The sequence below is a fragment of the Siphateles boraxobius genome, unplaced genomic scaffold (genome assembly GCF_051911475.1).
Source record: "Siphateles boraxobius isolate OS27281-9 unplaced genomic scaffold, OSU_SipBor_1 53, whole genome shotgun sequence".
NCBI classification, from domain to species: domain Eukaryota; kingdom Metazoa; phylum Chordata; class Actinopteri; order Cypriniformes; family Leuciscidae; genus Siphateles; species Siphateles boraxobius.
Window position 1 is genome coordinate 7,901,740 of NW_027509175.1, and position 24,198 is coordinate 7,925,937.

Consider the following 24,198-nt stretch of genomic DNA (forward strand, 5'->3'; position numbering starts at 1 on the left):
GAAGGCGATATGTATTTTCTTTATGCTGTTCACAGGTCAAAAATTCCTTGTCTTGTCCATGACACTTTTTTTTATCTCTCCTCCTAATATCTCTATAATGTGACCTGTTGCTACAAACCACATTTTTCTGATAAAAGAACTCATTTATTCTCTTTGTAGCTTTGTAAAGAGACAATTATGTTGTAAAATTTAGGATGTGTGCTCCTCATTCAAAGATGTTGTACCAATATGGAGATGTTAATGGAAGAATGATGTCATGCATTTTAACCTGTAGAACATGTCCAGACCTGTTCATTTAGTCTTTTCTTCTCCCATAATAACCTTTGGTTAAACTCAATTTCAATCCGAACACTCAATTTACTGAAGCCAAGTTCATTAATTTTGAGGAATACATGCTGCACTTCAAGAATGAAGTGCATTTCTAAGAATTTTAATATCTTAGCTTTGATTATATTGAAAATGTTCAAAGGCTCATCAGTTGAACACAATAATGAATGGCTGGATGAATGGACGGATCAATGGACAGAGAAGTGGATGTATAAATGGATAAACACCACTGGCAATACTATGGTATAGAGATGCTAATACTATGGTGCTTTTGTACTGTGAATGGCTACCATATTTAGGTACAACAAAAATACATGGTATTACCATATGTCTAGAAAAAAAGCTGGTATTCCATGGTACATGTCCAAAATGTATGACTTAAGAGCGATATTATATTGGGGTACACAAGCTCAAGAAATATTGAGAATGAGATCTTTAATAAATTACATTACTGAAAAGACTATATGTCAGTTTGGCAGATGAGATTTATTCAAGTAGAGTGAATTGTCAGTATTTTGAGATGAATTTCTCATATTCCACACCAAACATACACACACACACTCAGCAGGGTGATCGTTTCTCCCAGGTCAGGAGGTACATGGGAATTATCACTTTTGGAGACCCTCACCTGTTTTCTTCGTGACCATACAAATCTCTGTGTCCCACGTCCAACATGTGAAACTGCTGTGTATGCGTAGACTCAAACATATGTCTTTCAGATGGTGTCTGTCACAGTGATTTAATGTTCAGGAGTGTTTGAATCCACACGAATATATCAGTATATCAGATTGCAATTGATAGTGTAATTTTATTTGTTGTTGGGCAGTTTCAGTATAATGTTTATAAGGTCCTTATCAATAAATTCCTCCTAATGTCTTAAATGGTACAGCTTTATAAAACTTGATCAAATATGATTTGAACCTTGTAGACCTCATAGATTTCCATTACTATTTCTATTTCTACTTTTTACTGTTCTATTCTTTTTTTTTTGTGGGACACAAATGTTTTATTTTTTTTTATTTTTTTTATTTAGAAATCAGACACTAAAGAAAAGAAATCAGACACAGGTTAAAGAGAATGTTCTGAATGACATAAGCGTTATAAAGTCGGAGAATAATTATGTTGACAGTGGGTTCTCAACATGCTCTCTCACCTCACACCTATTCCTAACATACTGTGATGCGACAGATGGGAAGTTATCATTAGAGAGCATTATTTTCGTTTTGCGTTATCCTCAATAATTATGTGTGATAAAGAAAACAGCGCAAACCCATCCAGCAACTATACATACACAGGAAGCACTCCTTTCAGCATGGGATTACTGTTTATCGGAAGTTTTTTTTTTTTTTGCCTTATCTGTCCATTGAATTTTTATTCGAGCATATTTCCTCCTGCCAAATCACTTTATTTGTTATGAAATTGGGCCTTCTGTACCATCCTGCCTTAAAATGGGCTATATGCAAGAATTTGCATGTATGAATTTTGCCTTGTAAATCAAAAGGATTGGGTAACACTTATGCGCCTTTCCCGAGAGCCTCTCTTTTGTACTATGAAACGAATGCTTCAGTACGTGCAGGATAATGCCAAAAGAGCTATTCTGTACTGTAATGTCAATGTGTTTGTAATAAGGTTCGTTGTTATGGGAAGGAGGAGGCGGGAACCGGCGAACATTTAAAGACTTTAATTTTAAAAATAAAACAAATAAAAACACAAAAGGAACCGCCAGCAACCCCTCGCGGATGACTGCTGGCTACCCAAAACAGAAATAAAACACAAAATAAAATCAGGCCTGTTCCTCTCTCGATCTTCAACGTCGTCACTCCTCCTTTTATGCTTCCGCTCCTCCGTGAGAGACGCGAGACCGGTGCGTCTCACAGGTGTCATCCATTAACACTCACGCCACCGGCCTTGCGCCGTTCTCTCACGTCCCTCGGCCTCATCCTGCTCGCCACAGTGTTATGCAAAGAAAAGGGATGAAAAGTCAAACTATAGTATCACATAGCCAGATCTAGGCTAGTCTAGTCTATAATTTTATTTTATTTACCTCATCTGTCAACATGAATCGCAGGCCTTGTGCAAAAAAATACACATCACTATGCTTTCTGCTGCTTTCTCACTGCTGTCATTTTTGTTGTTTTTAGGCCTACTTTATTATAAAGAGCAAAGCACTCAGCACATATTTACATATTCATCTAACCGTCATTCTCAGAAGCTTGGACGGCATCTGGATGTTCTTTAAAAGTATCTCTGCAAATGTATTTCCAACTTCTTTTGAATTGTATGCGTGAAATGAAAAACAACTTCACTCTGAGTATATCAGGGCATTGAATCACGTTCAGTGTCTTGTATGTTTTGCAAGCACGAGCAATAAGTTGCTGGCTGCAGTTCACTTAAAAGTAGGGTAGGCAATTTTGGAGGCTAGCAATAGCGATCTAGCTTTGAAAGCATAAGATCCCAGCCTCCCTTCAGAGTGTTTCCACAGCCACGCCTCCAAAACACATGAAGCGTCACGAGACGAGAGAAGGCGTTTAATTACCTCATGTCTCAAAGCACATAACATTACAATAGTAGTGACTAAACAAATTACAGAGCTCTTACTTGTACTACCTGACTGATGCAGATTCATTTCGGCGTTGATAGTGTTGTCAGAATCTCAAAAATCCGAGTCTGAGGACGTAAACAGCTCCGGGTACTGTAGAACGTCACGGGTCGCCATCTCGTAATTACAGTTTAGACATGCGTGAGACTTCCACAGAAGATATATGTACGTTTATATATTTAGACTACTTCTATTGTTGCTTGCTATCAGAATGTGAAGAGAGTTTTAAATTAGTATTACAAAAATTGTTAATAAAAAAAATTGCCTCCCCAAGCTTAAACTGCCTCCGATGTCGCTAATAACAAGGGTTTCTGAATTCTACATATGATATACTGTATAGCACCTTTATGTAATTGTTATTTTCGAATTGAGGGTTTTCTGAATCTTTTGAAACAGGGGTTTGATGTTTATGTTGCTCTTTATTTTTACAAAATGATTTGGGCATTTAGATCTCATGTATTGACAATGGCCTGGTATTATCGCTTATTGAATAATATTTTAACTTCAGAATGAGAAACTAATTAAGTTATTCATGGTTAAGAATCGTAAATCACAGAAGTGGGGATCAATAATTGCAGAGAGTAATTGCAACAGAGTTGCTAAAAGAATTATACAAATCAGGGAATTATGCAAATATAGCCTCAAAATTGTAATTTGCACAGCACAATTCAGTTCTGTGCGCTTCCGTTCCATGGAAAGCAGGCTGTAAAACCATACCGATAATCTATAATGACCCCAATTTGCATAAAAAGGAGGGCGTATATTTGCACATTTAGCGCTTGGTTAAACTGGATTGGGTGGTTCGTGAATAAGAACGGTTTCGGCGCTGAAATACAGCATGCTGTTCACTGAATTCCCCACTTTACGTCTTACCATCCCTTTTTTATCTCTTTATTTACTCACCCTCTCTTTTTTATATAAATGTCAGTTGTACATTGCGCGAGTGATGATCTAAAAGCTTATAGAGAGAGAAAGGTCAGTCGTGATGGTTAATTGATTTTATAGTGACATTGGAGGAGAGTGGAAGGAAATTGCTGTCTCTTATGAGTCCCATTTTACCCAGGGCTAACATGACACTGTGACAGTATTATTTGGCTCAGCAGTCTGGGAAAGACGACTATCATATTGCTATTATATCACCCATCCACAATCATTTAGATTACACACACAATTCTCTCACATCAATTACGTTATTATACCCAAAGACATTCGCAGACAAACTGAGGATTGTAAATGCAAAGCCTATAGCAGGAGCGACGCACATTCACGCTAACACATCCACTGTTTAGGGGGAGATTGGGGTTTTATTGGCCGAGCCGGTGGAGCGGGACTGCAGGATAATGGGTAGTTATCCTACCCGCCGTTTCGGCTTGCCAGAGCACAGAGTCTTCACGAATAAAACGCAAGAATCGCTGTAATCGGAAGCTAAACAGGAATTTTTCCGAGAGCGCAGAGATGTTTAGCCCCCTGCTGATTGGCCTGGATACCAGGGGCCCGAGCAATCTCAGTCCACTTTACAGAGAGAGAGCCTTGTCAAGGTCAGCCGAATGTAAAGTCAGATTGAAAGGGAGATAGGAGGGAGATGCTGTTAGATTCACTATATCTTTCTGTTCTCTTTCCATTACAGTGACTCATATTCAGTCTGACACTAGACTTTAAACCCGGGGATGGTGGATAACGCGGGAACAGAGAGCGCTCACAGCTGTCACTCATGATGATTGATTGGCAGGGGCATGTATGATGGTTCACTTGAGCTCGTTTGATCTGAAGAGTCCCAGTTATGTTTATGAGTGTGTGCTTATGCATGAATTAATACATACTTTAGACAAGTATGATTTTATTAAGTTAATGTCAGTAAAGTAAAAGTTGATATATTTATGTTTATACATGAAAAAATATTATTTAATGCCATAGAACATGGATTTTCAATCTTTTAGATGCCATGGAGTCCCAAATATGATCATCCTTGTGTGAGGGATGCCATAAACACCCAATGTATAGACTGAAAAAATTATATTATAAATATAAACTTTATATTAAGTTAAAAAAAATTCTACTCACTATAGTATGTAATGTAATAATGTACTGTTACATGTATCATTTATTTGTTTTATTTTTTTATAAAAAATTAAATAATGTATTTAATAAAAAGTAATCTATTTAATATATTAATAACTAACTTTTTATTTTAATCACATTATTATTATTATCTGTAATTATTATAATAATTTTTTTCCCCCTTTTTGTCCAGACTCTTCCCCAACCACCCCCTGGGGGTCCCAGGATCCCAGTTTCATTTAGATTAGATTAATAAAAGCGTGTGGATTTCAATGCATGTTATGACATCAGTCCATGCTTTAAGCTAGAAGCCGTTGTAATATCTGCAGTATTGTCATATCTGATCTTAAACGTTTTATGATTGAGATCTCAATGAGTTCACATTCTGTGCTCTGAAATCAATAACTGTCACTGTCTATCAGTAGAAGACATACACTACACAAAGACACACACACATTTAATCACATGCATTGCCATTTCAGATTTAAAAACCAAAATGACAATTATTTATTTATTAAATGATATATAAAGATCCTGTTTGATTGATAGTAGACTTCAAACTGCAGCATGATTAGTGTGTATTCACACAAGCCTGTGTTATATATAGTTATATAATAATGTAATATAATAATAGTTGTCATAATCCACAGACTAATATAATTATAATTACACTAATATATAATTAGTTACACTAATTAACACTGCTATTTCAAGTTTTTTTTTTTTAAAGAAATGAATACTTTTATTCAGCAAGGATGTATTAAATCAATCAAAAGTAACAATCAAAATTTCACTTTTTTTTTTTTAGAGTAATGGCTGCTGAAAACGAATAAATTACATTTCAAAATATATTACAATAGAAAACAGATAGGCTATTTTAAATTAATAATATTTAACTATATCATGTTTTTTACTGTATTTTTGATCAAATAAATGCAGCCTTGGAGAGCATAAGAGATTTATTTGGATTAAGAAAATATTACCGACCCCAAACTTATGAACGGTTATGTTGAAAAATATTAAGTTTGTGTTGATGTGCTCCGATCATGCATGCGTTAAATTACACTAATGATTTTTCTAAAATGTCTTAGTTCAGTTGACTCTTTTCACTGTTAAAAGCAATGATTAACAAAGATGCATGTTTTAATGCCATTAAGTATACATTAAATTCATGACTGTACACAACTCGATATACATTATGCATCAAGATACCAAATGATAATTTCAATACGTCAAATGGCAGTAAATTTGAGACATTTGCATTTTAAACACCATTAGTGTACTCTATTTGTTCTGAAAGAGATATGTGGTCTTTTATGTAAATGAATGTAACATTTAGCATTATTGCAACTGTATATAATTGAGCTAATATGTGTATTAGGGATATGTTTAATTTATCAGACTCGGGCCCATCAGAGGACTTTGGATCGAATCAAAGCAGCATCCAATCAGGTTGAGTAGACTATGCCACATAATAACTGTTTTGAATGCACTTAGGTCATATGGCAACATTTTTCCAATTTATCCCACAATACAGGAAATGGGATGACTAAAACAATCCAACCTGAATTCAGCAAATTAAGGCTGCAACAATCCTCATCTAAACCTTTGTTCTTCATTTCTGACTAGTGCCAATTTAGCTGGTCTAGGCTGTTTTTTCCCCAGCAGTTTGCTTTTGGATTTCACATTCAGCCGTCAAATTAAAGCTTTGTTCGACAGCCAAGTACCTACTTTGATTCTGAGGGAATTACCAAATGTGTTTCATAAATGAAACGGAGGATTAATTGATTCATTGATAAATGTAATGACGTTCGTTTCACATGCGACATCTCCGTGGTAGAGTCTGCGTAGTCTATTCATCTACTGGGATACGAGAAGTCGAGAACTGACAGTAATTACTGCAGATGAGTCGACTGACAAGCTTATCAAACGGGATTCAAAAACCAGCAGCAACATCAAAGAAGTGCAATTTATACACATCAAAAAACAGCTTTAGCCCTCGGTGCTTCACTTACACACTTACAGCGCATCAAACAACTTAAGTGCCTGTGCTTCACTCCAACAATACATCTGTCTCTCTCTCATGGCCATCACTCGAAGTGCCAAAAATACCTTGTGGGACATATCAAATAGTTGTTTTTAGGAAAAGTCAAGAGTGTCAAACCATAACGTGAACAAAGCTGAAATGTCTGCAATGCTTCATAGTCATCGTTTATAACACTGTGGGAGGTGATAATATTTAACTTTGGCAACATATTTAGAATTTTAGTAAATCATTGATCAGTCAAATGTGTCAGATTTTATTACCATCCAGCTAATACTAAGATCAGCAATCAGAATATAAATTACTAAAAAATATATACAAACTGTATATATATTCGCTCAAAGGTTTTAGAGATGGGCAGATTGGACAATACAATTATCTTTGACTTAATTAACATTTTTAATGAGGAAAATGTAAGTGCCCCAGTGAAGGGTTTTGTTGAAGGTCCTGAAATGATACTTTGGTCACACTTACAAAGACAGCATATTACATAGTTTTTTGTTTTTTTTAAGTTTACTTAAACATTGGTACCTTAAAGGGAAAGTTTACCCAAAATAAGCATTCTTTCATTATCTACTCAAAACCTCATGTTGTTTCAAATCAGTTTTTTTTCTTTTCTTTTTTTCTCTGGAACATATAAGAAATTATTTGGGTTTTTTTGTCTGTATATTGAAAGTCCAAAACAATATTGGGCCCCTTTGACATTCATTGAATGGACAAAAAAAAAATCTGGAATTTTTCAAACTACATTCTGTTGTGTTTTGAGTTGACTTAAGGACAGAATTTTCATTTTTGGTCAACTATCCTTTTAGGAACTGTATATAGAAAACCCATTGTCTGGCATATATAAATTCAGCTTGTTTTAATTTTTTAGCTGTTTTAATTTTTAGAAGTACTAGAGTTTTTAAGCAATTAGTGTTTGATAAATTAAAGTCAGCATGAAACAGAAGTCGCTAAAGTCTTTTCTTCCCTTTTGTGACATAAATCCGAGTGAAACGGCTTCTTGAACAATGTAGGATAGGACTTGATTTTGTCCATTGGGAATTGATTGGATCATTGGGGCTGGTAGTGTTTTTTTATTGGATGATCTCATGTGAGTGACAGGTTGCCCCGCCCTCACTCCAGTTAACACATCATCAGAGAAGAGATGTCGCCGCAAAAGCGGAGGGGAAGTTCTTTTGATTAAAGATTAAGGGCACATATAAAAAATAATAATAATGTGCATGGATAAATCATTTATAATAAATACTCCATTGAAAAATTAGAACTGTCAATTTTGATTTCAATGGTGACTTTAACATAACACATTCTAACCAGCAGTTTTCTTTTCTCTTTCACCTTCTGTTTGCAGTGGAGTTAAGAGCAGGTTTAGAGTAATCTAATCTGGCATTCTGTTTCAATGGACACTAACAAGTGAGTGTGAAAGAAAGGCAGCTCTAATGTCCCCAATCATTTACTGCTCATTGGTTTCTGCCTGAGCTATTCATGGGCCTACTGCTTAACAGAGGAAATGCATGAGTGTAGCCATCCAGATCAACTCATTCATACATTTGAGCATGCACACGTGTGCGTACATGATTAACATTGTATGTTTTTTTTTAAATTTTACACCAAGCAGATTTCCTTTGCGCTACCCAGAATCCATATACGTACACAAGCCGACTATCTTTGAGAGACTAGTTGCGTCCCAATTTGCATACTGTCCAACCATGTGCAAGATGAGAATTAGTGCTTCCCAAATCATACGATTTTAAAATGGTATGCCTGTAAAAGTGCTTGGATTTCGTGACCTACTATTTCTGATGGATTTTCAAACTGTCTATTCATGCATGCTTTTTTGGCTACTACACTTTGCGCAGAAAAGGGGTTTGTGAAGGTTCTTTTGCAACTCTTTGAGTAAGAAATGGCAATGAATGGAACACTGTTAGACTTTTCTGTAATTTCTAGTTATTTACTTTAAATCACCCAGTATTATACTGCTATTTCTCTTTACAGTAAATAACTGTGATTCCCATTGCATCATGGGAATTTTCTGTGACGTCAAACACCACATACAGAGACTTACTGTATATTTTAAATTTGCAGTATACTACTGTATTTAACGTAACGGTCTCTCTGACTGGCACCATTCCATCGTGCTTTTTATTTTCTAATTTTTGCCTTACACACCGTGTCTAGTCAGAGGCTTTCTATATTGGACTCATTGAAGCGTCCGGACCATTACTGCAAAATGCAAACCTGTTTGTCCCTTGTTAGAAATAGTGCAAGCGCTTGGACTCGGAGCACCGTACGTCAGAAATATAACAGCGCATCACTATACACTGTCTGGGATTTGTCGTGTCGCACTGGACCATCCAGTGTAGCCTAATATCACTGGGTTCTGACTGTCTTTTGTTGGACCGCGCCGTTCGTGTCTGGCCCGGGGAAGAGACGGAATTCACTTCACCGAGAGAGAGACCAGAAAGCAAGGTGAAAAACATTCTGTGTGTGTTGGTTTGTGCACCCTAGTTTAACATTATACTCGTCAACATGGCAGTAACGAACTTTACCACGGTAAACTGCGCTATCGTTTCATCTTACAGACTTTGTTAGATTATTGAATTGAATTGTTAAAATACGCCAAGGAGCAACGCTTAGTTTACATTAACATTAACTTAACTAATGTGAAATTCTGTCTTGGTTGTAGTGTTGGCCTACTGTTGAGCAGTGTTGGGTAAGTTACTCAAAAAAAGTAATCCACTACAAATTTCTAATTACTACTTTAAAATTGTAATTTGATTACATTACTGATTACTGCATGTAAAAAGTAATCAGATTACTAATTACTTTACTTTCAAGTTACTTTGAAAACCTATTAAAACTACAAGAATACACTACAAAGTGAAACTCAGTTCTTTCCGTAATTTAATATTGCAGAATACAGACATCCCAAGTCTCCTGGAAGTTCCGGGAGTCTCCCGCATGTTGATAGCGGCTCCTTGATGCCCGCAAATTAGTTCAAATCTGCCGGAATCTAGAGCGTGCGAGAAAGAGCGCGCATGCGAGACAGAAGAGAGGGCTGTTTCTCAATATGTTCTTGTGGACTTGTGAAACGTCATCAGTCGCTGCCCAAGTACTGTTCCAATTCAAAGTTCACATCTAGCCAAGTCCAGTTCAAGACCACTGATGTGTTCCTGATCCGCCCCTTTTACCCAGGATGCATCGAGAGGTGACTTTAACTTTGTAGCCTATTAGAGAGCTGACTTATGTTTGACTGAACTGTTTGCTTTATTTCTAATTGTACAGCTTCTTATACCTTTTAGGCTACTTATACTTTACTGGATATTATTGAGCATTAAAACTGACATTTAACAAAAAGAGACAGGGTTGTGTAATTTTATTTTATATATTTTAAAATATATAGAATATTTTTTATATTTATTTTACTATACATTCTCTGTATGTACATGTATAATAAAATAAAATGACATGTCTGTCTCTGTTAAATGTCAGTTTTAATTATCAATAATGTTTCATATTTTTAAAATGAAAACAAAAAGAAGCAGGGTTGTGTTTTATAACATATTTTGTTTTATTGTTGACGAAAAGAGGCAGAGTTGTACTTTATACCATATTTCGTTTAATTGTTGCCTGAAATATAGCTACATAAAGAGACCGGAGTAGCCAGAGCGTGCTGAGTGACGCGATCAAGAACGCCGCGGTTCCGTTTGCAGAATAACCGGACTCGCGTCCTCTCGTCCTCGGGAGTTCGTTCTCCTGAGTCGAACTTGGCAAGTCTGAACTACCAAGGACGCAAGTCCGAAGTTTGCGTAGGCTACTACTGAGAAACGGCCAGACTGTGCTCCAAACCGTGTAGCGCTGCGTGTGTGTGTGTGTGTGTGTGTGTGTGTGTGTGTGTGAGTGTGTGAGTGTGCCTCATGAAGCGCGTTCTCCGGTAATTCATTAAAGCGCATGCTGACGCAGCCGGCCAAACGTGATTAGAAAGGCATTTTACTAAATATTTTTTTGTTAACAATACATTTGTAACGCAAGTAACTGAATTTTATTGACATCAGTAACTGTAATCAAATTACATAAATTTAAAATGTAATGAGTTACATTACTGCGTTACCACGAAAAGTAATTAGAATACAGTAACACGTTACTTTGTAACGCGTTATACCCAACTCTGCTGTTGAGAAAATAACCTTGCAGCGGCCACCTTTCTAGTTTTAGCATTAATTTGCAAACTATAACATATTATATATGTATTTTTTTAATGGAATTTGATATTTACTGCAATTTTGTATGTGTTTATAAAGGCAACTGCTACAAAGCGCCAATTCGCGCCAGTGACGTCTAGCAAGATTCCTGAGGTAAGCCTAAACTGTAATTGAAATCATTTTTTTTTTAATATATTTTAACATAAGTTTGCTAAAATGATAAGAATTATTAATTGATAAATGCTTTGGAGCCACTTGTGCAGGTGGCATACAATATCTTATAAAATCTCTATAAAATTGGCTTACTTCATATCAAATAGGCTAAGTGACCTTTGCATCATGTCTAACATTATAATTATTACACAGCAAATTAACCAATCAGAAGATGGACCACTTTCTATGTTGAGTCTCACCAGATTGTTACACAGGTGGGTTAAGTACTGGAAGGAGAACAATCCTCACTCAGTGATTTCTTGCATGTATCTTACTGTGTATTTGTCTCAAACAGGAACCCCTTCACTGCAGACAAGCTGAAATCGGCTAAAACATCGATTTCAGTCTTTCTCTCTATGGATCTCAGCATTTTTGGACAGAATTTAGGATATGTAAGTATTAAAATTTAATCTGGCATAATTTAATTTAGTTAACCTGAAATGTTTGAAAATGCGATTGACAAAAAGCTGTTTACAAATATATATGTATATATATAAAAGTTTTAGTAAATAATAATAAAAATGTTTTTAAAAAACTAATATGGAATTACCCCCCCCCCCCCCCTCTCTCTCTCTCTGTCTCTCTCTCTCTCTCTCTCTCTCTCTGTTTTATATAGTGTTGGAACCGGGATCTCCTCTGAAGGACTGAGTACATTTGTGTTTGTGGACACGCATACAGACCAGGGAACATTCTGATGTTGTCAGTCAAGTTCTGAACAGGAACCAATCTTTGGAGAAGTTCATTTATTCACAAAGGTGGACAAAAACATTGTGTTGGCTTTTTAAAGAATAGTTTGATGATGACTTTTACTCCTATGCTGTGGAAAAGATGGAGGAGTAGACAGTCAGACATTGATAATAATAAGAAATCTTTCTTGAGCATCAAAGAGACTTCTTTCAAAAACATTAGGACACTTAAATACTTTTTTTGGCCACGAGTGTACATGAATCCAACAATGTATCTTTGTTGTCCTCAGTGTCCAACAAATCTTTGGAAATAATTATTTTGAAGGTGGGGTTATGTGTCATGTATTGTGAAAAGAACAGTGTTTTGCCCTGTGTTGGACATTTCCTTTTTGACTGCTTAATGTATTTATATTTTGCAGTTTTATGAATGTAATGGGTGCTATTTCATTTTAATAATTGTATAAGCTAAACAACCAGTGCCTCTACAATCATTTTGTCAAATGCTAACGTTTTGTTTAGGATTTTATGTACTTTTTTTAACAATCTGTGCTGTGATGGACAGCACATAATGTGTTAATTTAACGTTTACACATCTTTGTGCTAACCTTTCTGACATATTTACTTTGTTAAAATTAACACAAAACCCTAAACTCCCCCATTAATGTGTAAAAATGTAACACATAATTTCCAGCATTGGCAGACTGTTTATTTTGTGATGTATATGAAATGTTTTAAATAAAAAAGGGTATTTTGTAATAATTTTGTCTAATTGATTTGAATGTCAGTAGTACTTATGTAGGATAAAAATAAAAATTAATTCTATATCAAAATTATGAAATCTAATTTATATTTAGTACAAATAAAAATTATTACAGTAGCGTACTGATTAGCTTTATTTTTTACAGTAATGCACTGTATTACACAATTACAGTACCATGTAGTTACTGTAAAACTGAAATACGGTTTGGAACTGTAAATCTTAATTACAGTAACTTACTGGCAACAGTGTTGTCTAACAGTGAACCTCAGTCTGCTGCACAGTGTTTTTTGTCCCTTTATTGACAGCTTCGCAACTACCAGTTTCAATCCCCAGAAAGGTTTTGCGTTGGAGATTTAATATTTTGTAAATAGAGTGGTAAATTATGTTTTTTGCACAAAGCACTCGCGTCGCTTCATAAAATTGACGTTAAACCACTGGAGTCACATGGATTACTTTAATGATGTCTTTACTACCTTTCTGGGGATTGAAAGTGGTAGTTGCGTAGCTGTCAATGGAGGAACAGAAAGCTCTCAGATTTTATCAAAAATATCTTCACTTGTGTTCCGAAGATGAACGAAAGTCTTGTGTGTTTGGAATGAAGAGGGTGAGTTATTAATGATAACATTTTCATTTTGGGTGAACTATCCTTTAAGATAAACATGCCTTCGCATCCCACTTTACGTCATAACTTTCCATAGCCTTATTTATGAGTGCAACTCTAAGAAGGAGGGCAAAAGGTTTTTTTTCTTCATCAGACAATTAATTATAGTAATATAAAATGAATCAGTGAATATTATTCCTTTATATATATACAGGTCCTTCTCAAAAAATTAGCAAATTGTGATCAAGTTAATTATTTTCCATAATGCAATGATAAAAATTAAACTTTCATATATTTTAGATTCATTGCACACCAACTGAAATATTTCAGGTCTTTTATTGTTTTAATACTGATGATTTTGACATACAGCTCATGAAAACCCAAAATTCCTATCTCAAAAAATTAGCATATCATGAAAAAGGTCTCTAAACGAGCTATTAACCTAATCATCTGAATCAACTAATTAACTCTAAACACCTGCAAAAGATTCCTGAGGCTTTTAAAAACTCCCAGCCTGTTTCATTACTCAAAACCGCAATCATGGGTAAGACTGCCGACCTGACTGCTGTCCAGAAGGCCATCATTGACACCCTCAAGCAAGAGGGTAAGACACAGAAAGAAATTTCTGAACAAATAGGCTGTTCCCAGAGTGCTGTATCAAGGCACCTCTGTGGGAAGTCTGTGGGAAGGAAAAAGTGTGGCAAAAAACGCTGCACAACGAGAAGAGGTGACCGGACCCTGAGGAAGATTGTGGAGAAGGACAGATTCCAGACCTTGGGGAACCTGCGGAAGCAGTGGACTGAGTCTGGAGTAGAAACATCCAGAGCCACCGTGCACAGGCGTGTGCAGGAAATGGGCTACAGGTGCCGCATTCCCCAGGTCAAGCCACTTTTGAACCAGAAACAGCGGCAGAACCGCCTGACCTGGGCTACAGAGAAGCAGCACTGGACTGTTGCTCAGTGGTCCAAAGTACTTTTTTCGGATGAAAGCATTCGGAAATCAAGGTGCCAGAGTCTGGAGGAAGACTGGGGAGAAGGAAATGCCAAAATGCCTGAAGTCCAGTGCTGCTTCTCTGTAGCCCAGGTCAGGCGCTTCTGCCGCTGTTTCTGGTACAAAAGTGGCTTGACCTGGGGAATGCGGCACCTGTAGCTCAGTTCCTTTATTTTTCTATTTCTTTCTGTGTCTTACCCTCTTGCTTGAGGGTGTCAATGATGGCCTTCTGGACAGCAGTCAGGTCGGCAGTCTTACCCATGATTGCGGTTTTGAGTAATGAAACAGGCTGTGGACACGCATATGCATATTTTGGCTGTATTCCAAAATCATCAGTATTAAAACAATAAAAGACCTGAAATATTTCAGTTGGTGTGCAATGAATCTAAAATATATGAAAGATTAATTTTTATCATTACATTATGGAAAATAATGAACTTTATCACAATATGCAAATTTTTTGAGAAGGACCTGTATTTATTTGGATTTATATGCACTGATTCATTTTATTCTTATAAAAGGTAATTTTGTCAATATGTAGTTACTTTAAACCAAAGGAGATTCATTTGATAGCCTGCCAGTGATTGTAATTTCAGGGACATTAGCATGAATTAAAATTTTGATAGGTCACATTCAAATACAGTTTCAATGTAATCCAGTTTCAGAAAGTGACCAACTACAAGGAAACACAGAGAGCACTTCTTTTCGGCCCCCCTTTCTGTGTGTGTTTGTGTGTGTCTCACCCTTTTCACTCTCTGATAGCTGTTAGGTGGTAGATAAAGAGATTGGAGTGTTGTATTGATCTGAGCGTCCGGACTACAGCAAGACCAATGACCTCCAATCAACACCTGCCAAGACAGTTTAGAGCTCACGTTCTGAGAACACTCACGAGAACACACACCTATAGATAAACACCCCCATCGCTTTCCTTACGCATCGACAAGCACTCAATCCACTAATCAGGGTTAACGAGGAAGTGTGTACATTCAGAAAACAAGCTCAAGCGGAGATTGAAATTGAATAAAGAGTTACCACTGGTTGCACCACTGAAACATAGTGTCCTACATTACGTTCATCTCAGTTCCATCCCCTCCTCCCTCTTTACACATTAGTTAGCCAATTACTGAGTGGGACTGGGGAAGAGGTCATATTCTCCAGAGGAGAGGGAAGTGTCAGACACCGCTAGACTTATATCCGTGCGCACACACACACATAATTCCAGAGAGATCATACTGTATGTGCCTGCCTGTACATATATGCATATTTGTTTTATAGTACATTTATTTATCACATTTATATTTTTAGACATATTTATACTTAAACTTACAATAAGGTAAGGCAGAAATGTCAATTACCAGAGTAGCTAATATTATATAACAGCTTCCTAACCTGATAATTGCATTATATTATATCATATCAATCATATTATATTATATTGCTGCATGCTAAATAGGCTCCAAAAATCACACAAAATATAAATAATTTGAACTTGATGTTTATTTTGTGATAATTATCAACCGACTGCATTATCTTGCTTATTGGAAGGCTATTTAACAAATAATGGACATTTATATTTATTTTATATATATAAATAATAGACATTTATTTTATTACATTTATATTTTTATACACTTTCGTACTCAAACAATTTACAAATAAGCTAATAACGTTAATGTCAATTAAGTTGCCAATATAATATATCAGCTACTACCCTGATAATTGCCTTTTATATTATACTATTATTTTATAATGTGAGAAGAGTGAGGCTGTAGATTGATATGAAACTATACCAAATATATTTGAAAGTGTATATTTGCTCAGATTGACCAATCAGAATCAAGCATTCCAGAAAGGCATGTAATAAATGTAACTCATAAATAACCAGTAAATAGCCTAGTCATGTAGGTTTATATATACACAGTGTACGTGTTGTTTTTAAAAGTGCCTTATTCAACTATAAATTAATATTAAAAAAAGAACTAACCTTATTGAAACTTTTTTCTTTCTGTTTTACAATGCTTTTTCTGCCCTGTTCCAAAAATGCTAATTGCTCCATCAGGCCAGAGTTGGTCTTTCCTGTGTGTGTGTGTGTGTGTGTGTGTGTGTGTGTGTGTGTGTGTGTGTGTGTGTGTGTGTGTGTGTGTGTGTGTGTGTGTGTGTGTGTGTGTGTGTGTGTGTGTGTGTGTGTTATTAGACAATCAGTTTCACCGCCTTGCCAGTCCACTACCCACAATTCCAGTGCTGCACTGGGACTTTCCTGATGAAAGAATGTGAGTATGTGGTTGTCTATTAAGATATGTAAATTTCTAATCTCTCAAAGCCCGCTTTCACACCATCCTCTCCCTCTTTCTCTCTCCCACACTCTTCCCTCGCTTCTTTTTCGCTGCCTCTCATGTCAACAGCAGTATTATAGTGATTCGTGTAGTGTATTTCAGAACTGTCTTTTGAGAGCACAGCTCATTGCTAATTAGAATCATAGAGGATGAACAAAGCTGGATGTCAGGCTTTAATTAGTACACGCACAAATGTATATTTCAGCACACACACTCTCTAGGCAGATATTCACAAACACTTTATGCACATCAACACTTAAAATGCAATTATACTTCTGCCAATCACAGTCGTCACCGTCTACAGCAGCTGTACTGGTGACACTGGAATACCTCAAATCTTCTGCAGAATGTTCCTTGTGTCCTGCTGGACATCACAAAATCTATGAGCGCAGAACATTCCCCACAGGCACATCTGACCGTTCTGGGGACAAAATTAAACAAGAGCCAAGGAAAGACAAATGAGATTAGAAGGACATAGATAGGTGTGGACAGCATTGGACATGGATCATCAAGAATCAATGATGCATATGAAGTAAAGCCGAATATGGACGTTTACTGTAGGTTATACTGTCAGAAAACGATGCAAATTGATTAATGTGGATGATGCATTGTAAGGGTGCAAATGAGAAACGCTTCGGTTTGTGAAAGTGTTGTTCTGCTTGAAATTGTGAACATCCTTAATGAATGAATATTCAGAAGTCTGGAGTCGGAAATGTTTTTTTCCCCCCTATGTATCTCTTATGCTCACCAAGAATACTTTTTTAACCAAAAATCCACTTAAACTGTAATGTTATAAAATATAACTTTTTATTTCAATACATTTAAAATGTAATTTATTCCTGTGATGGCAAGGCTGTATTTTCATCATCATTCCTCCAGACTTAAAGATCCCTCAGAAATCATTCTAATATGCTGATTTGCTGCTCAAGAAACATTTCAAATTAATATCAATGTTGAAAACAGTTGCTTAATATCTATAATCATTCATTTTTTTTCCAGGATTCTTTAATGAACAAAGTTCAAAAGAACAGCATTTATTTTCAATAGAAATCTTTTGTAACATTATAAATGTCATCACTGTCACTTTCACTTGTCACATCTATTTCAATGCATCTTTGCCTAATTAAAATCTTAATTTCTTTACGAGAACAATCATACTGACCCCAAACCTTTGAAAGATATACATATAAGTTGTTTGTTGAAAGATTTTGAAATATCTGGCAATTAAAAACCTTGGTAGATCTAGATATGTCGTTCTATTAAGAGATGACAAAGCTCTACTATTATAATGCAACACTCAGACAATAAAAGATAATGAAGCTAATGAAACTGGGGAGAGGAAAATACAACTCAGTGTGTGGAGCATGTTAACCAGTTAAGAAGTTTGATCCAATACACTGATAATGTAAAGCTCAGGGAGACTTTCTTGAGGTTTTTTCAAAAAAAAAAATTTCAATTTTTTTTTTTTTTTTTGTAAAAGTCCATTATAAATTCCATATATTGTTTGATTTAGCTGTAAAAAGACAAACACAATATAAAAACACACTGGCTTAATTTCAGACTACATAATGAAGGTAAATTTTTGCTAACTCAAGGATGTCAAGTATAGGGGGTAAATTGTCATTTTTTAGGTAAGTTTTATCATTTGTTTAAAATGTTTGAAAACATGGAACTTTATAACATTTATTTTTATGGACTGGTCGTTTAATTTTAAATAATTATATTAAAATTGATTAAAATGACTATGTAATTTTTTTTTTTTTTCAAAATGAACAAAATTTATATAATGATTCAATACATCATCAATCCTTCTTCCAAAACGTGTTTTTGTCTTACCGTGATTCACTATGGTAAGCCAGTTATAAGTGTTTATATTTTAGACCTGATGGGATGGTTTCCACGGGAATTTGCGTACATAAGTCACTCGCTCTTGTGTCTCGTCCATAGACTGTAAAAAATATGGACAAAGCGTCTGTGACGTCACCCATAGACTTTCTGAAGAACGGTTTTGAGGCCGTTTATGGGGGGTATGGGCGGCGCCACCATGGAAAATCTTTTCAGAAAGGATACAGAGGTGGTGTGATGTGTTGTGTCAGATAATGACGTCAAATTTCAGGAATTCCACTCGGCGCAGCCCGTTATCAGCTGTCAATCAGGCTGTCAATCAAAGTTAACCACGCCCTGATATGTCATACATTTTACATCTAAATACGATCTAAACTAACGAGTTAGAAAAAAATTCACCCCCCTCACAGTTGTCAGGCATTCGGAACCTTTTGAAAAGTACAATAAAAGTCCACGGGACCAACCTGTAAAAACATGAATTTATGCTGTGAAAACGGACATTTTAACATGGGGGTCTATGGACATTTGCTCTCTTTTGGGACCTGCCCCTAGCGGATTTTCGATGTATTGCAGTTCCGGGTAGGCTTTATTTTTCAGATTAGAATGTTGCGGCTTGGTGGTCTCGTCATATGTGTAAATGGAGAGAATTTGCTCCAGCTACTTTGACGAGTGTATGGTGCGGGAGTGGAATAGGTTAGTTGTCACATCGAGCGAGAAAGTTTGACATGGAGCGGCTAAAATAAAAACGCAGAACAGAGGAGAGTCTACTTGCAAAAAGAGAAAGTGACAGAGCTCGTAATAAAACCAGAATCAACATTGGTTTGGCTTTTCAGAGATGGCGAGAACTGAGGGATTTGATATGTTGTAAAACTGATGGGCAGATGGTGTTTTATTACTCAACAGGTGAGTAAGGTGTTTAACTGAACAGATAAATTGCCATATGTCGCTCTCTAACAAGAGTTAATTGAAAAGCATTGTCTATTGTGAAGGGTCATTTCATTACAGTTGTTGTAGCGCTGTGCTGCAATTTTATTTTCAAGGAATTATCGTATTAAAGGGTAAAGCTACAGTAACGTCTTCAGCTTGAGATCTTTTCCATCTATTTTATATTTCTGTGTTATCTTTACATAGTTGCGAATTATTTTGTTTCATAGTTGTTTTATTGTTTAAATATTGCTGAATTGGATGTGTAATGGCATATTCCTTTTTCAAAACTTACCCCATATATGTTCCAGCTATTGGAAGCATGTAATCTTTTTGTGGTTGGTAAAACAGTGGATTTGTCCTATAGCTTTTTTTTTTTGTAGCTAAGGCTGTGTCTGTACACCCTAACGAATATTCACTGGAGTAAAAAGTTTCCCTTATAGCGCTATATGTAAAAAAATATATTATTAATAAATGAATGTATGTGACTATATTACAAAAACACTTTTATATATATTTTCATAAATATATTTTTTATACATTTATCTCATTAACCATTAACATTTTATTGCAATTTTGAAGCCATATCAAATCTCCATTTATTTTCCTTTTTTTCACTCTCTCGCGCTCTGCCTCAGGTCTTATAGGTGCTAGACGGGGAGACATTTAATCGGCCGAATCGAGCTTTCATATCTATTACAAAAATCAAATAATGCACCATGATTTACTCCCCCTAGCAACCAAGGCGCAGAGCCATAGCAACTGGCATAGCCCAAGGTGGTAGGTTTAATCAGGTTGAAAATATTTCAATTATTGTGTTGGTTTTGAGAGAGAGAGTGACCTAACTTGGGATCATTTTGATTTTAACAGGCAGGAGAAATAGTGCAGTAAGAGGAAATGGAATCACTGGCGTTTTACCTTTGTGTTGGAGAGTGTGTGTGTGTGTGTTAGATCGGTGACATTTGATTCTTGACTTTCCTGACAGAGTCTGTGGACAAAACAAAATCTTATCCAGCTGATTTTAAATGAGGCTCTCTCTGTCTTTGTCTCTCTTTCTCTCACTCTCTCTGTTGTTTAGTGTTAAATATTCACGCAGCTCGTTCACAGTCCCAGGAAGACGCATCAGCTCCCATTTAGCACTTGGTGTTTAGGGAAATACCATCCGAAACCTGGAAACCTTCAGGGGATAAACACAACTCGTAAGGATAACGCATATAAAATGTGTGAGTACACGTGCCTCTACGTGTGTTGGTGTATGTGAAGAAGTGCAAGTGTGTGTTCTAGTTTGATGTCCTTGGTAGGTTGCACACTAAATGAGCTATGGCTGTTATTACTGTGTCTGCTCACCCTAGCGGCCTGGGCAGAGTTCAACCTGACATTAGTCACGCCTAATACTGCGAACTGCTGGAGTGCTTTGCCTAGAAGGCCAATAGTACTGCTGCTTCATATTAGCAATATAATATTAGCACAGGACTGGTGATAATTAAAGGTAAAAAAAAAAATGAATCTTTAGCCGTTAAAATGAAATGGACCTGGTTTCACAGACAGGACTTAGATTAAGCAGGATTGGGCCTTCAGGTAGAACATTTAAAGTCCCCCTGCGGTGAAAATCAAGCTTTTAATGTTGTTTATGTTTTGTAAATTTGAAATTGCGGGTGTTTCTGACGTCACAAACTACCTTGTAACCAATCAGGTCAACCTGTGACTGTCAACGAGTGGATCTCTGAGCTGGTGTGAGTGACTGGAGGCGGGGCTAATTTGCATATTCGTAGAACCGGGTTTACTAAATGAAGCAAGGGTGTAGAGTTACATTCAAGCTATTTTAAGGCATGAATTATTATTTTTTTCAGCGAAAAACGTGTATATATCATTTTGGTGATCAAAGATGAGTTTTAAGGGATACAATTATTGACTACGGGGGACTTCAAGTGGCTTTTATAAATGTTCACCTAGAAAAAAACATTACTGGTGTGCATACTTAATATTTTAAGATATGAAATATCCTGTACATGGATGTACACAATGTACACAAAAGGCCTATTTCTCTCAAATATTGTTCACAAATCTGTCTAAATCTGTGTTAGGGAGCACTTCTCTTTTGCCGAGATAATCCATCCACCTCACAGGTGTGGCATGTCAAGATGCTGATTAGACGGCATGATTATTGCACAGGTGTGTCTTAGGCTGGCCACAATTAAAGGTGCCTTCTGAATATCCGCAAAAAAAATCAATTCATACTCCACATTCCATACCAGATGGGGGCAGTCTACCTCCAGAAAGTGAATTGATCTACTCTAGAGTAACAAACGAGAAACGGCATAGTCTCTATGCTCCACCCCTACCTTCACAACGACCCTAGAGCCATAGCCGAAGCCGAGCCAACTCCTAATAGAGGATGTTTTAAGTCCAGAGGAACATTGGTTGATGTCAAGTGATTTTTAAATGACATCTTCAAGCTACTCCCCTTCACCAGTGCATGTTCATATTCGTTTTGTTCATATTACATTTTTATTGTTAGTTTGAATTACATTATTTTGACAGACAGCATTCGCTGCTGTTGACCAAGCTAGTGCCATTCAGAGCTGCCAACTCTCACGAATTCACCGTCACCGATTCTGTCAATGTTATTACGCAACTCAAACAAAAAATACCTTTTGGCGCTTGTAAATGTTAACTTTACACGACAGATCCCTAGCGCACGTGAACCGATCATCTCTACTAGCTAATAGTAAAACACACGAACACTGTTGAAAGATCCAGTATGCTACAACTTACCAAAATGTATTCTTCATACATAATACCGACCAATCATTTTTTTAATCAGCGTGCAGAGGTCAATAACATAGCTGGAGAACAAATATGTCAGATTTACCTCAGGAAAGCAATTTAGTAAACATAATATAGCTGACGTAGTTCTCATTACACCTTTCAATGTAGCCATCGCTAACTTTAGAACTTATATCGAACACCCTTCGATACATTTCTATGTTATAACTTCCCGAAAAAACTAAACAAACATATAAAACAAACTTCTAGCGAAATACTAACAGCATCTTACTTACCAATCCAAAAGAAATGTTGCAAGTTCGGAGTCAAACCCAAAGGGTCTCTTGCCAAGGGCTTCAGCCATTCTTCCGCTCTCTTCCCTGAACTAAACCGTAGTAGTGGGGTGTACTTTCCACACGATTGACATCAGGTTCAAATACGCCCACAAGCCGTGCGACTTATTCGTGTATTGCAGTTTGGCTGGTGTTGCCCGCATACCGCCTCCCATTGCCGAAACTGGTATTATGACATCTGTCGGGCCGGGGCTAGTAATTTAGCATGCTAATTCAGGTTAATATCTCTGCAACACCATAATTTTTTTAATGACATCATCGGCGTTATATCTTCTCATTCTTTTGATCCGTGTAACTAATTTTTTTGTATATTTTTAACTCAATTCTGACACATGGCACCTTTAAAGGCCACTCTAAAATGTGCAGTTTTACTGTATTGGAGGTAGGGCTGGGCGATAAAACGATAACGATAATTATCGCGATATAATTTTTTCTTGATAAAATGATATCAAGAGTTCAATAAATATTCGATAATGTTTATGCGCCAAAGCGGAGCGAAACTCATTTGAACCACGCACCACACGGACCATTTATCCGCTCGGCTCAAAGTCCAAACGGCATCGAGCACGAGCTCACTAGAGCAGATGCGTTTACTCTGATCGGCGTTTACTCTGAATTCAGCAAAGAACACAAATGTTTCAGTGATTTAAACCACTTTAAAGGCAGATGAAACAGCACTGACAAGCAGGAGAAACACTGTGCAACGATACAGTCAGAAGACTTTTCCGTCTACAAATTCCCATCATTTACCATGGATTTACTGTAACGTTAGCCTAGTAATATTAACTGCACCATGAAATGTGGGATATATATATTGAATTGTATTATATTATTAATGTAGAAAATGTAGTAAAGGGCTAATGGAATATAATTACAGTATTTAATTAATAATGTATTTAGGCTACTGTTTTTCATACAAATACCATAGAAACCATAAAGTTACATTTTGCCATGATAGTGAGGTGCTATAGGCTATGCCTGGTTTTATCTGTGGTTAACATGATGTAAATGCATTTTAATAAAATCCAAAAACCAGTCAGTATCTGGTGTAACCGCCATTTGCCTCACGCAGTGCAACACATCTCCTTCGCATAGAGTTGATCAGGTTGTTGATTATGGCCTGTGGAATGTTGGTCCACTCCTCTTCAATGGCTGTGCAAAGTTGCTGGATATTGGCAGGACCTGAAACACGCTGTCGTATACACCGATCCAAATCATCCCAAACATGCTCAATGGGTGACATGTCCGGTGAGTATGCTGGCCATACAAGAACTGGGAAGTTTTTGGCTTTGAGGAATTGTGTACAGATCCTTGCAACATGGGGGCGTGCATTTTCATGCTGCAACATGAGGTGCCAGTCGTGGAACGAATGGCACAACAATGGGCCTCAGGATCTCGTCACGGTATCTCTGTGCATTCAAAATGCCATCAATAAAATGCACCTGTGTTCGTTGTCCATAACATACGCCTGCCCATACCATAACCCCACCGCCACCA

At 36.6% G+C, this 24,198-nt stretch overlaps 2 long non-coding RNA genes across 4 annotated transcripts in view; both read left to right on the top strand.

The window, feature by feature from the left end:
* The window catches only part of LOC143714206 (uncharacterized), a 95,908-nt gene that overhangs the window by 65,104 nt on the left and 6,606 nt on the right, over window positions 1-24,198 (top strand). Inside the window, exon 6 of one of the 3 annotated variants that reach the window (XR_013195424.1) lies at window positions 16,675-16,750. The exons of the other annotated variants lie outside the window; for them this stretch is intronic. This is a non-coding gene — a long non-coding RNA (uncharacterized LOC143714206). The remainder of the gene's footprint in view (window positions 1-16,674; window positions 16,751-24,198) is intronic. 3 annotated transcript variants of the gene reach the window in all.
* On the top strand, window positions 9,211-12,333 carry LOC143714031 (uncharacterized). The gene is made up of 4 exons (XR_013195387.1): window positions 9,211-9,497; window positions 11,330-11,383; window positions 11,739-11,835; window positions 12,060-12,333. It is a non-coding gene; the product is annotated as an uncharacterized LOC143714031 (long non-coding RNA).